This window comes from Ailuropoda melanoleuca, chromosome 16 (assembly GCF_002007445.2).
Source record: "Ailuropoda melanoleuca isolate Jingjing chromosome 16, ASM200744v2, whole genome shotgun sequence".
NCBI classification, from domain to species: domain Eukaryota; kingdom Metazoa; phylum Chordata; class Mammalia; order Carnivora; family Ursidae; genus Ailuropoda; species Ailuropoda melanoleuca.
In genome coordinates, this window is record NC_048233.1 from 10609149 (window position 1) to 10624337 (window position 15189).

The following is a 15189-nucleotide window of genomic DNA, read 5'->3' on the forward strand; positions in this document are numbered from 1 at the left end:
TGGGGGAATGGGATAGACTGGTGATGGGTAGTAAGGAGGGCACGTATTGCATGGTTCACTGGGTGTTATACGCAACTAATGAAGCATCGAACTTTGCATCGGAATCCGGGGATGTACTGTATGGTGACTAACATAATATAATAATAAAATAAAAAAATTAAAAAATAAAAAAGTAAAAAAATGTCTGCATATCTCATGAGGCACCTGGCTGGCTCAGTTGGTAGAGTGTGCAACTCTTGATCTTGGGGTTGTGAGTGCAAGCCCTATGATTACTTTAAAAATTTTTTTCTATGTCCTTCATTGATAACAGTAAAAAGAACAGTATTTTATTTTTTTAAAGACTTTATTATTTATTTATTTATTTATTTATTTATTTATTTATTTGAGACAGAGAGAGAGAGAGCACAAGCAGGGGAGGAAGGGCAGAGGGACGGGAAGAAGCAGACTCCCCGCTGAGCAAGGAGCCCAACACTGGGCTCGATTCTAGGACCCTGGGATCATGACCTGAGCTGAAGGCAGACGCTTAACAAACAGAGCCACCCAGGCACCCCAAAAGAACAGGATTTTAATACATGCCATTAAATAATTCTCTACAGATTGATACTAATTAGTTGCAAACACTCTCTGGGTATGATTTTCCAAAAAGTTACCTGTCTCCCTAAGTGGCTATATGCTTCAAGTTGAGAGTACCAAATCCACTTAATCGTGCAAATCAAAAAGCTACATTTGATTTTTCAGGCTTTGAGGCTTATCACTACGTTGAGGAAATGCTGCATTGAAGCTTATCACTCTTTTCACCCCATTCCACCCCATCAAATGGCATCAGGGACAGTCCTTCTACCTTATACAACTCTAGCATCCCACTTTCCCCTTTTCTGTTGTCTGGGTCATCCATCCCCTCTTCTCTTGCCTGAATCTCTGTAAGTCTTCTAACTAGTCTCCATCCCTCAGTCTCCACCGTCTCATCTTTCATATTGCTGCCAGAATGATTTCTCCAAGAAGCAAGGCTTGTCATGGAACACCTCCTTCCATCTAAAATCTTTAAACTATTGCAGAATGAAATCTCTTAATGATTGCACATCTCCATAAATACCTTTTTTCTTTCCACATCTCAATATCTTCCAGTCATACTGTTCATATTCCCTACAATAAGAAAAAAAAAAAAAAGGACAAGTACTAAGTCCTCTGACCCTACAAACATTTACATGCTCTGTTCCATATGTCTGTCTTCCTCTCCTAACGTTCCTAACAATTCCTCCTGGTTCTTTAGGATTTGGCTCATCTCCAAGAAGTATTTCTGACCTTCGCTTTGAATCCTCTCCCATATATGCTGTCTATCCTTCTCCATCTTCTCAGCACCCAGAGTGGTTCTCCCTGGTAGAAGTTTCTTTGTCTGTTTCTTCTATTAGGCTATATTCTCCCTGAGAGCAGAGACCACAGTTTTTCACTATTTCTAGACCCTACCAAAATATCTGGCACGAGTTTATCAAATATGGGAAACAGATCAGAAGCAATGGTCTTAAACTGAAGTCTCAACATACTTTCAGATTCATCATTTTGTTTGAACCTAGAACAGCTTTATGAGGCAGAGAGGACAGATATTGTGAAGAACATACGTTTCTTATCATACTGTAGGGTAATTGAGACTCACTGATTGTGGCTTATCTGTGGTTACAGAAAGTATGCTTCAGGGTCAGGATCTGAACTAAGATCTTCTCTTTCCAAGTTAAATGCTTTATTAAATACATATTTGTACCCATATATCTGAAAACCATTAGTAAAAATCAAATTTAAAAAATATATAAATAACTACAGTCTCTAAGAAGTGATTAAGAAACGCATTGAGATTAGGAAACCCAAACCCTATTAAGAATTCATTTATGTTATAATAATGCAGTGGTCTGAATAGAGCACAGAAAAAGAAAAACCAAAGAGCAAAATCTGTCAAGCGCGTTCAACATCACCTAGGGGAAAATATGCCTGGATCAGATGGTGTGAACATGTTGTGTTGTTATTGTTACATCATGCAAGATCCACTGTACCTCTCTGACTGTACCTCCCTGGCTTCCTAATGTCTTTAAAAACTCTAAACATGTTTCCAGACCAGTGCCCTTGCTACTTACTGCTGCTGGAACATTCCAGATTTTTGCACAGCTCAGCTAACCCCCTCACTTCCTTTGGTTCTCTGTTCACATGTCATCTGGTCAGTGAAGCCTTTCCTGACCACTCCCCCCACTCCTGCTTGATTCATCTATCACCCTTACCATCTCTCTCAGCAGGACTTGTCAGCCCCTCACACATTAAAATGTTATTTATTTATTATCTCTCTTCCCTATCTATATAGGGACAGAATTTTGATTTTGTCAGAGATGTATCACCAGAGCTAAAAAGTATCTGACACATAATGGTCACTCAGTAAGTATTCATGAAATGGATGAATGGAAGAATCAATGATCCATGGGTTATATTTTCTTCTGGTTTAAGTATGTATTGTGGACATACATGTTTTTGAAGCAAATGATTTAATTCTTCTCATAGATGTAGCACACCTTATAACTATTTATGTTTCCATCCTAGAACCATATTTGCTATACATCCTAGAGCCAGATTCTTTGCCCACTTTGCTCTGTATAGGATTTCATGGCTAGCATATTGAATTCTGCCTCAGCTTTGACTCCAACTTTATTTGCCCTTTACCTCACTCTCTTGTCAATTTTTAACCTATTTGAGCTTGTTGTGTCATATATCATTGTAATTTATCCTAGAATTGGAAGGAGAAAAATATCAATAAACCCAGGGAAGTTTTTAAGTTTAGATTACTAAGACGTCATTTCTAACAAATCATATTTTGTAAACATAGCAATAAACAATCCTTGGTGAGCTAACAAATAGAAAGTTTATGAGTGAGCAAAGCTGAGGACGTGGTTTCATCCTGACTATGCCCCTACCAAATGCAGCATGAAGAACCAACTTCTTTTGGCAGGTCCTTCCTTTGCCCTGCTCTACAATGTGGCATAAACAGAAAATCAACAGACCGTGATTGAAGCCCAGATTCACCTCTTAACACTTCATGCTTTGGAATTGTGGCAAACTGTGGTAGATTCTGCTCACTTAACCTATTTCTTCTCTCCAGCTGCAATGAAATCTAGGTGCAGCCATGTNTGTGGCAAACTGTGGTAGATTCTGCTCACTTAACCTATTTCTTCTCTCCAGCTGCAATGAAATCTAGGTGCAATGAAATCTAGGTGCAATGAAATCTAGGTGCAATGAAATCTAGGTGAAATCTAGGTGCAGCCAATGAANATCTAGGTGCAGCCATGTAACTAGCTCTTGCCCATGAACTAGGAGCATTAGTGATGTGTCCCTCATGGTCTGAAACAGACTTGCTGTCTCATTGCCCCATCTACTGGCTGGATGACAGCAGGACAGGCTGAAGCCACACATTAAAGACAAGAGCCACAGCATGGAAGGAGACTATTCCCAAGTAGCCCCTGGGAGGAAACCTGCCCAGGGGAGCCCCCCAACCAAACATTGCAAGAAAAAAAAATGTATTCTATTAAGCCACTGAAATTTAAGATTGGTTGTTACAGCAATTGGCATTATTTACCCTGAGGAATGCAGGCATCCTAATTTTTCAGAGCCACTGGTTTCCACATCAGTAATAGGGAAGTAGTATGTCTTGCAGTAAAGATAGAAGATAATATATTTACAATGCTTGGTACTGAGGTTACCTTAGTGAGAGCTGTATAAACTAGGAGGAAAATACAAAGATTTGCTTCTACTTTTATCTTGAAATATGTAAAAGTGAGCTTTCACTAAAATTCACTGCATTTTCATATAAAAGTGACAATGGCATACTTGGCATCTGTTTGTCAGAGGGCCCATGTGTCACATATGGAAGATGAGGGATCCTGGGGAAAAGAATGCCAATCACGTGAAACAAAGGAGTTGATCGTTTGCAAGATGTATTTGTTCATGCATGTTTAACATAATGCAACCTGTGATGATATCATTGTGGTTTATTTTATAAAATCAAAACCATTAAATAGTATAAACATAGCAATACTTTGAAATGACAAGGGGAGTAATACTGAAAACCATTTGTCTTACAGTGAGCATAGCACGAAGAAGTTGAGTCACTATGCCGTACCTGGCACTAATGTAACATTGCATGTCGACTATACTCAAAAAAATTACAAGTTAAAAAAGGGAAAATAAAGAAAAAAATTGTCCTATTCAGGTGCTTACTGTTTTAACAACTGTCAAGATACTTAAGAGGATTGTCATATTTAAAATATTATCCATTTTCCTTTTATATAAAGGCAGGTCTCCTAAATTTGCTATCTTTTCTGTGGTCAGTGACTGGCTACCTAGCAGATAGTTTTAGAAAAAATGAACATCTTCAAAGTGAAAGTGATTTTTTTACATGAGTAAAATTGTTCAAAGTGAGTAAAAATGGAATTTTTTTTAAAAAGAATCTTTGCTAAGGGGCTTCAAAATAGGTTTTTAGAAATGTTACTAATATCATCTTGTGTTTTTGTTGCTGAAGTAGAACATTGCTCACATATGAATTCTCAAACTTAAAAGAATTTACTAACCTCTTTAAATTATCTAGTTCCCACTTATTTTGAAAGTTATTGTTATGTAACGNTAGAAATGTTACTAATATCATCTTGTGTTTTTGTTGCTGAAGTAGAACATTGCTCACATATGAATTCTCAAAAGAATTTACTAACCTCTTTAAATTATCTAGTTCCCACTTATTTTGAAAGTTATTGTTATGTAACGATTTCTAACTGATTTACACAAAGTATTTTGATACCACCAGGTAAACGGAAATTTTCTATCCAAATTTCAACAAAAACATTTAAATAATTGGTTGATGGAGTAAAAAATACATATGACAGAGGCAAAATACTTCTCTTCCATTTGAGCCCATATATTCTTTTCAGCTATTACAGCCAAGGAAACCAACTATCAAATTAAAATGAACAAAGAACTAGAATAAGCCAATACCTTTACAAATAATAACACATTTTAAATCACCGTACTGATTATTATTAAACTATCTTAGTAAGAAGTTTGTTACATTAATAAAAACTTTTTGCACAATATGTCATCTTTAATCTTCATTTTTTATAACCTATGCCATGACTGTATACTCACACATACAGACATGGGGTTTATATATTAAAAATATACGTGTATCGGGGTGCATGCTCACTTTAAAAAATTGATTCAAATTGATTTCTTAATTAGAATGGATGATGAAAAGAACGGAGTGATGACTACTCTCAATAGTAGTGACACTATCTAAAATTTAAATAATATCACATGGAATCACTAGCAACGTATCGTGAGAAAAACTGTACAACGGAGTCTTCTATTTATTAACCTCAGGGAATTTCTTCCTGAGAGTTGTAGCAGGGGGAAAAAACAAACCCCTGCCGGGTCTAAGGTAGCAGTACACAAACGGGCGTGGTGACGAGTGAGATTGGGACAGGAAATGCAGATCAACAGCATTGGAAGATCTTCCTGGGTTTTATCTTTCAACTGCCATCATATCTGTAAGGGAAGATGGTACTGATAAAATTAACAACCACCATCTCGATATCCACCGATTGCTGCTTGTTTGGGAGATGGAAAATGATTAACTGCACAGGCACCAGCAGTAATTTAATGTCGAAGAAGAAAGAGGGGGCTGGGGCGCCTGGGTGGCACAGCGGTTAAGCGTCTGCCTTCGGCTCAGGGAGTGATCTTGGCATTATGGGATCGAGCCCCACATCAGGCTCCTCTGCTGTGAGCCTGCTTCTTCCTCTCCCACTCCCCCTGCTTGTGTTCCCTCTCTCGCTGGCTGTCTCTATCTCTGTCAAATAAATAAATAAAATCTTAAAAAAAAAAAAAAGAAAGAAAGAGGGGGAACAGGACGAAGCAGAGGTGTAGGCAGGGAAAGACCTGGAAAGTTCTGCCCTGTAAAGAAAATGACTTCAGTCATTTTTAACCATTACTAGTGTGTTTTACTTTGAACAACTTCAGGGTTATCTCAAACTATACTTGTCAAAAATGCTCTAGTATTACAACTTAAACACATATTCTGAACCAACATGAAGGGAGCATAAAGGGCAAAGTGTCTGATCCTTGTTCAACCTCTCACTTAACTGAGTTAATTACACTTACGGCACAATGTTGTTCCCACACACCTGGAATGCTCTATGTCAGCTGTTGCTTCCATGAACCTTGCCCTATAATTATGTACAGATATAGATTACAAATCTCAGCCAGTGAATTGTAATTCGCGGGTGCCATCCCTAGGTATGACCTTGACAGAGTAACACAAAGGACAATGGCATATTAGAGTGGAGGGAAGGCAGAGGATAATTCTGAAATTACTTCACTCTGACCACCAGTTGAAAACCACTGATTCAGGGCCCCTGGGTGGCTCAGTCGGTTAAGAGTCTGCCTTGGTCTCAGGTTATGATCCCGAGTTCCTGGAATCGAATCCTGGGTTGGGCTCACAGGGAGTCTGCTTCTTCCTCTGCGCCTTCTCCCACTCATTCTCTGAATCTCTCTTTCTCTCTCTCTAATAAATAAATAAAATATTAAAAAACAAAAAAAACCCCACTGATTTATACAACTCCTTTCCTCTCAGGCAAAGACATTGAGACAATGACACTGAGTGAGTAGCTTGAGGTTAAAAATCGTGAAAGCTTTGGACTTGAACCTCGATCTATTCCTTTCCAGTCTTTTCTCTCTATGGCCTCTATTTCTGTGGGTTTGAGCCTTATAATAAACTTGTGTGACCTAGATCCACAATGCCCTTACTTACTAAATGCCAACAAAAGTGCTAGCCAGGGGGCATCTGACTGGCTTAGTCGGTACAGCGTGTGACTCCTGACCTCAGGANGGGCATCTGACTGGCTTAGTCGGTACAGCGTGTGACTTCTGACCTCAGGACCATGAGGTCAAGCCCCACATTAGGCATGGAGCAAACTTTAAAAAAGCAAAACAAAACAAAACAACAACAAAAAAAAACTAGCCATGATTGTTGTGAAGTTCTGAAACGAGAACGTTAGTACTTAATGTATTCTTCATTTGTGCAAGAAACTTTAAAGTTTCTAAGTTAACGATACCATAATTTCTTACTTTTTTTCCACAAAATTTTTACAATCTTGTATTTTTTCCCACCCAAATCCTTAACCTTTGAAGGAGCTATGATAGGTTTAAGTTAGGTGTATAGGAGTCCACAATAGAGGTTTCAAAACAGGAGAGGTGCTAAGATCTTGGCCTTACTTCACATGGGCTGGCTCAGACTAGGTCTTTCAACAAACTCTGTCAGTGTAGGGCCCCAGATTTCTTTTGTCTCCCCCCAAACTTAGCAGTATCATGTTCACACAGCAGAGACCACTGGGCCCAGACAGTTAAATGCTCCCTCAGTGCAAGAATATAGAAAAACTTAACAACACCAACAATCAACAGGATCTGGTTGACATTTATAGAACACTCCACCCAAAAAATAACAAAATTCTTTTTAGAAAGCCACAAAACATACACTATGATAGTCTATATCCTAGGCCATAAACCAAAATAATACGTAACAAATTTTAAAGCATTAAAATCACAGTGTGTTCTCTGACTATAATGGATAAAACTAGAAATTAACATCAGAAAGATAACAGAAAGAAATCACTAAGCACCTGGAAATTAAACACCACGCTTCTTATTGGGTCAATGAGAAAGTCTCAAGAGAAATTTAAATACATTAAGCTGTATGAAAATNAAAAAAAAAAAAAAAAAAAAAAAAAAGAAATTAACATCAGAAAGATAACAGAAAGAAATCACTAAGCACCTGGAAATTAAACACCATGCTTCTTATTGGGTCAATGAGAAAGTCTCAAGAGAAATTTAAATACATTAAGCTGTATGAAAATGTAATTTCATTTGAAATTTGTGAGGTACAGATAAAGCAGTACTAAGAGGGAAATTTATAGCATTAAAAGCTTATACTAGAATAGGTGAGGGGGCACCTAGATGGCTTAGTTTGTTAATCATGTGACTTGATCTCAGCTCAGATCTTGATCTCAGGGTCGTAAGTTCAAGCCTTTCATTGGGCTCCACACTGGTTGTGGAGCCTACATGAAAAACAAAATAGGAGAAAAGTCTCAAATCAATAATCTGAAAATCAGAAAAAGAAGAACAAAAAAACCCAAAACAAGCCAAAAGAAGAAAATAATAGAGAAGTCAATGAAATAAAAAATAGAAAACCAGAAAAAAAATCAATAAAACAAAAAGCTGGTTTTTGGAAAGATCATTAAAGTTGAAAACCTGGGGCACCTGGGTGGCTCAGTCAGTTAAGCATCTGCCTTTGGCTCAGGTCATGATCCCAGGGTCCTGGGATCAAGCCCCATGTTGGGCTTCCTGCTCAGTGGGGACCCTGCTTCTCCCTCTCCTCCACACTCACTCTCTCTCTCACTATCTCTGTCTCTCTCTCTCTCAAATAAATAAATAAAATCTTTTAAAAAAAGAAGTTGAAAACCTATGGTGAGACTAAAAAAAAGAAAAAAGAAGAAAGCTATAAACATCAGGAATGAAACATATCACTACCATTTCTGCAGACATAGGACAATAAAGAAATACCTTAATAACTCTTCACAGATACATTTGATGACTTAGATAAAATGGACCAATTCTTCAAAAAACACAAACTACTACAACTTGCCCAATATGAAATAATTTGGATAGGCCCATTACTATTAAATTTGGAGTTAAAATTTCTCAAAAAAGAAATCTCTAGACTCAGATGATTTCACTGAAGAATTCTACCAAATGTTTGAAGAAAAATTAACAATGCTACACTATGTCTTCCAGAAAATAAAAGAGGAAGGAGCCCTTCCAAGCTCATTTTATAAGGCCAATATTATCCTGATAGCAGAACAGTACAAAAAGAAAATATATCCCTCATGCACAGAGATACAAAAATCTGGAACAAAATATTAGCAAATTAAATCTAATATTATATTTAAAAATGTATGCAGTATAAGAGTCTTAGTCTGTTCAGGATCCTATAACAAATACCCCAAATTGGATAGCTTAGAAATTGATTTCCAATAGTTCTGAAGGCTGAGAGTTCAAGATTTAGGTGCCCGCAGGGTAAATGTTCTGGTGAAGGCCCTCTTCCAGGTGTTTGGCCAGTGTCTTCTTCTCACTGTGTCTTCATACAAGGTAATGGGCTAGAGATCTCTGTGAACCCTCTTTTATAAGAACACTAATCCATTTGTAGGGGTCCCACCATCATGATCTAAGCAGCTCCCAAAGTCCCCACCTCCTAACACCATCACATTGGCATTAGAATTCCAACATATTACTCTGGGCAGGATACAAACACTCAGATCATAACAATGACTGAGTGCATTTATTCCAGGGATACTAGACTGGCTTAATATTGAAAAGCAACCAATGTAATCCACCCCATTAATGGGCTAAAGAGAAAAAAATCATGATTATATCAACTGATGCAGAAAAAGTTTTAGACAAAATTCAACACCCTGTCAGAATAAAAACTCCCGGCAAACTAGAAATAGAGCTATCTTCCTCAACTTGATAAAGAACATCCAAAAAACCCTACAGCTAACATGATACTTAATGTTCAGACTGAATGCTCTCCCCCTCCACCCCTAATATTGGAAACAAGGCAAGAATATTCACTCTAACCATTCTTAGTCAGTGTAGTATGGGAGGGTCTAGCTGGCCAACACAGTAAGGCAAGAAAAGGAAATAAAGGGGACACACATTGAAAGGAAGAAATAAAATGCCTGTATTTGCAAATAACATAAAGAAAATCCTGTTCCTAACGACATAGAAAATCCCAAAGAATATACCAAAATCAATCAATCAATCAATCAATCAATCCTGGAACTGACAAATAAGTTCATTGAATTTGCAGGATACAAGGTCTACATATAAAAATCTATTATATTTCTATATACTAGTGATGAGCAAGAGGAAGCTGATATTAAAAACAATACCGTTTGCAATTACTAAAAGCAAAATGAAATACTTTGGTATTGATCTAACAAAACATGTACAGGACTTGTATGCTAAAAACCAAAATACTGATGAAAAAAATCAAAGATCTGAAGAAATAGACACATGCCATGTTCATGGATTAGAAGATTCAATGTCAATTCTCTTCAAATTGATCTGTAGACTCGATACATTTCCTATCAAAATCGTAGCAAGACTTTTTGTAGAAACAGACAAGCTTATCCCAAAATGTACAAGGAAAGGCAAAAAACAACAACAACAATAACAACAACAACAGAATAGCTAAAATAATTTTGAAAAAAGAATAAAGGGNCCTATCAAAATCGTAGCAAGACTTTTTGTAGAAACAGACAAGCTTATCCCAAAATGTACAAGGAAAGGCAAACAACAACAACAACAACAACAACAACAACAACAGAATAGCTAAAATAATTTTGAAAAAAGAATAAAGGAGGAGGGGATCATTCTACCTGATTTTATGATTTACAGTACTCAACACAATGTGTTATTGGTGGAGGGATAGACAAACCAGACCAATGGAACAGAATAAAGGCCCCAGAAATAAACCAACCCACATTGAGTACGGCCAACTGGATTTTAGCAAAGGTATAAAAGCAGTGCAATTAAGTAAGAATAGTCTTTTCAAGGAATGGTTCTAGGATGACTGGAAATCTACAGGCAAAAAAATTGAAACCCACCCTAAATCTTACATCTCATACAAAAATTATCTGAGAGAAAAACAGAAGAAAATCTTCTAGACTTAGGCTAGGTAAAGAGTTCTTAGGCATGAAACCAATACCACAATCCCTAAAGAAAAAATAATTAGACTTAATGAGAATTAAAAACTTTTGCTCTACAAAAAGCAGTGTTAAAGAGGATGAAAAGACAAGTCACAAACTGAAGAAAAAGTATTTGCAAATAGCTGACAAATAACTCATATCCAGATTACATAAAGAACTCTTAAAATTTAGTTTCAGCGAAAACCAAAATAAAGTCCAATAAAAAAATTTATAAAAGACATGAACAGACATTTTACCAGAGAGGGAAAACTACATGGCAAACAGGCACATGAAAACATTTCAACATCATTAGCTATTAGTGAAATGTAAATGAAAACCACAATGAATATCACCAGACACAGAGAAGAGCTCAAATTTTGAAAGTGACAGTACCAAATGCCGACAAGGATGTGGAGAGACGCCCATACGTTTCTGCTGCAAATTAAAATGACAGGTATTAGTTTGCTAAGTTTGTCACAACAAAACACCACAGACGGAGCGGCTTAAACAACAGAAATCTGTTTTCTTATGGTTCTGGAGCTGGAAGTCCAAGGTCAAGGTGCCAGCAGTTCTGGCTTCTCCTGAGGCCTCTCCTGGCTTCCAGACGGCTGCCCTCTTGCTGCCTCTTCATGTGCTCCTCCCTCTGGGCACATGAGCCTCCAGTGTCTGCATCTTCCTCATTTTGTACAGCACCAGTGCTATCAGATCAGGGCCTCATTTAACTTAATCACCTCTTCAAAGACCTACTCTTCAAATACAGTTACACTCTGAGGTAGTGGGGGTGAGGACTTCACCATGAAGTTAGGAGGGACACAGTTCAGCTCTAACAGCCATTCTGGAAAATGGTTTAGGAATTTCATAATAACACACATAGACACACACACACACACACACACACACACACACTATCCTCAGTATTTTTATTGCTTGAGAAGTTCTGTTCTCAACTGATGAAAGGGACTTTGACCCGTGGTGCCATGTCCACGCAGTAGGCACAGGAGTAATTTTGAACCCCACCTGTGAATTCCTCTACGAATGAAGCAGTGAAATCAATGCATGAAAAGATACTACAGTAATAACATGGTAGTGATGTCTCATCTCTTCTATCACATGCCTCCAGGCTAAAGCCCTTTTAATGGAAGACTGAGCAAACTACAGAGGTGTAGGGAGGGATTGACAAGCTATGCAACTGTATCACGTCACCAGTGTGGATTTTGGCTCCCTTACAGCTTGCCATTCCTATTGTGAAAATCTGGGTGATTCTGGAACTAGTTTGTCAGATGAAATGCTTTCACCCTAAGAAAATGACAAAACTAGGGGCGCCTGGGTGGCACAGCAGTTAAGCGTCTGCCTTCAGCTCAGGGCGTGATCTTGGCATTATGGGATTGAGCCCCACATCAGGCTCTTCCACTATGAGCCTGCTTCTTCCTCTCCCACTCCCCCTGCTTGTGTTCCCTCTCTTGCTGGCTGTCTCTATCTCTGTCGAATAAATAAATAAAATCTTAAAAAAAAAAAAAAAGAAAATGACAAAACTATGATATCACCTTTGCTGGACAAGACTATCTAATTTTTAGAGATTTATAACAGCCCATTTCCTTTCTAGATTCCTCCTGTTAAACAAGAAAGACACTTACGCCATGATACACAAAACCACTCCTCTGGAGTCAAGAGATTACATTTATTTTCTCCTCTTTTCTTTTTTTTTTTTTTTAAAGATTTTATTTATTTATTTGACAGAGATAGAGACAGCCAGTGAGAGAGGGAACACAAGCAGGGGGAGTGGGAGAGGAAGAAGCAGGCTCATAGCGGAAGAGCCTGATGTGGGGCTCGATCCCATAACGCCGGGATCACGCCCTGAGCCGAAGGCAGACGCTCAACCGCTGTGCCACCCAGGCGCCCCTCTCCTCTTTTCAACTGAAACCAAGTACTAGCTTTCCAAAAGTTTCAATCTGCATCAGCTCTAAGATTTAAAGAACTTTATTACTTCAAAATCTCAAAGTATTAGTCTGTTTAAGTACAGTTTTCCATTCCACTAAGAGCAAAAGTACTTTCAAAAATTGCACCTTTGCTTCATGCCCACCAAGGGACCCCCCCAAAAAAATTGCACCTTTGCAATAAATGCAGGAGCCCCTTAGAATACTGCGTCAGTTGGGCTATTTGTGATACAAAAGTACCAAGCATCGCTCTTGGCAAATAGTAGACATGCAAATATTTGAGTTGTGTAGGGCTTCCCTACAGGTGCTGTTCCATCAGGTATGCAACATTCATGAGCTTATTACCACTCACAGCTAATGTGTTTTCACCAGATGACAGCCTTCTAGCTCTTCTCTGGCTGTGTTCCCACCCAGATAGCCTCTGTATCTTGACAAAGCAATTCAAGTCCCCGATCCCTTGATGTAAAAAGAAAAAGAAAAACAAACAAAAAAACCCAACTTATTTCAGGACCATCCTCACATCACATCCAATTCATATTCTTTCCTCTATACCTTCAACCAGTGTTTTAGGGCTGTACTTACACGCACTACCAAAGATTTTCCCCCCAACTCCTTGCATGCAGTTACATTGTTTTTTCTCTAGAAATAGAGTAACAGTAAACCTGGAAACAGATGGATAGTATTTAGAGGTAAGGATGTTGGAACTATGACATAAAGTGTTTATAATCGCAATTTTTAAAAAAGCCTACATAGCCGGTAAGAGGGCTGACAAAATTACAGATAGCTGTACAATTGAAATGCTGTGCAGACAGTACAAATGATGAGAGGACTCTACCTACGCTCGATAATGGGACAACAGTAAAGATAATTACATGGGCAAAAATGTCAGTGCCAAGTGTGTCGCATTAAGACATTTAAAAAATGTTCAAAAGACTCCACAATAAAATTGTTTAAAATGAGCAGGAAGTGGTGGGGGGCACTTAGAACACCAGCAGGGCAGTAAATTTACCATAGAATTTTAAAAACAGGTCTATTTTTTTTTAAAGATTTTATTTATTTATTCGACAGAGATAGAGACAGCCAGTGAGAGAGGGAACACAAGCAGGGGGAGTGGGAGAGGAAGAAGCAGGCTCATAGCGGAGGAGCCTGATGCGGGGCTCGATCCCATAACGCTGGGATCACGCCCTGAGCCGAAGGCAGATGCTCAACCGCTGTGCCAATTGTTGTTGTTAAAACAACAATTAAAATCCTTTCCCCCTCCCTGAATTGCATCAGTTTGCCACACACACACACACACACACACACACACACACGAACGTAAAAGATTTGAAATAGATTTTTTTTTTTAAACATACTACCTGGTTGCCTTGAGGGAACCAGAACTAAGGTGACATTTCATCATAAACTACTTTATACCTTTGAATATTTTTGCCTTGTGCAAAAACCCAACTTTGATTTTTTTTGAATTTGCAAGGCAATACAAGGTTCTTGAACCTTTGCTTTCCCTCACTTGCCATTTCTTAAATAGGCCAGTACGCACATTCCCTGCCTGCAGTCTTTGCATCTGGTGTCTCTGCCTGGAATATTCAAATGGTTATTTATCTCACACCTCATGAATCCATTTACATACTGTTATCATTTAGAGACCGCCCCCCTCATTTAAAATAAAGGTACCTCTTAAAATTATGCCAATCTTTATCCTTTCTACCATGTTTTTCTTTTATAATATTTATTACCATCTGACATTAAATTTCACATTTGTTTAGTTATTTATTCTCAATATTGACTCACTAAAATGCAAGCTCAGTGGGACTAGATAAGAGTCTCTTGTTGGTTTGTTCCCTCCTAGCTGCCAGAATAATGCTTGGCACAAACCTAGGCTAAACATGCATCTGATTTAAAGGACAAATAAATCTGAAAGGTGCAGTGTATCTGAGAAGTAGCTACATAGCATTGACATATACTGTAACATTTCTCAATCTGAGGGCACCATCTTCCCTGGGGGAAGAAATTTCTAGTACGGTTGGAAAGGGGCCCCTCTTCCTCTTTTCCGAAAGACACACATGTAAACATAGAACATGGCAGTTGGTGTTGAAAACCTCAGGCTGGAAGTTCAAGAAGGTCAGAACTCTTAACTCCTTCATTTATATAAAGAAAACTGTTAATCTAAATGCCATCACGTCACCTCAACGAGTATTACTCAAGAGATACAGAGTACCAAACGAAGCATGCCTACTGCCGAACTCAGACAAGAACTTGTTCATTCCCGGCACCTTCCAAGAGGAATCCCATGGCCTCAAGCTCATATGCCAACATGTATCAAACAACACTAATGCACCTTTACATTTGGTTCTGAGTTTACTATTATGTGAGTAAAGTGGTGTGAAAAGGCAAAACATATGCTAAGATAGGAAAACATACTCCAGTCATACACC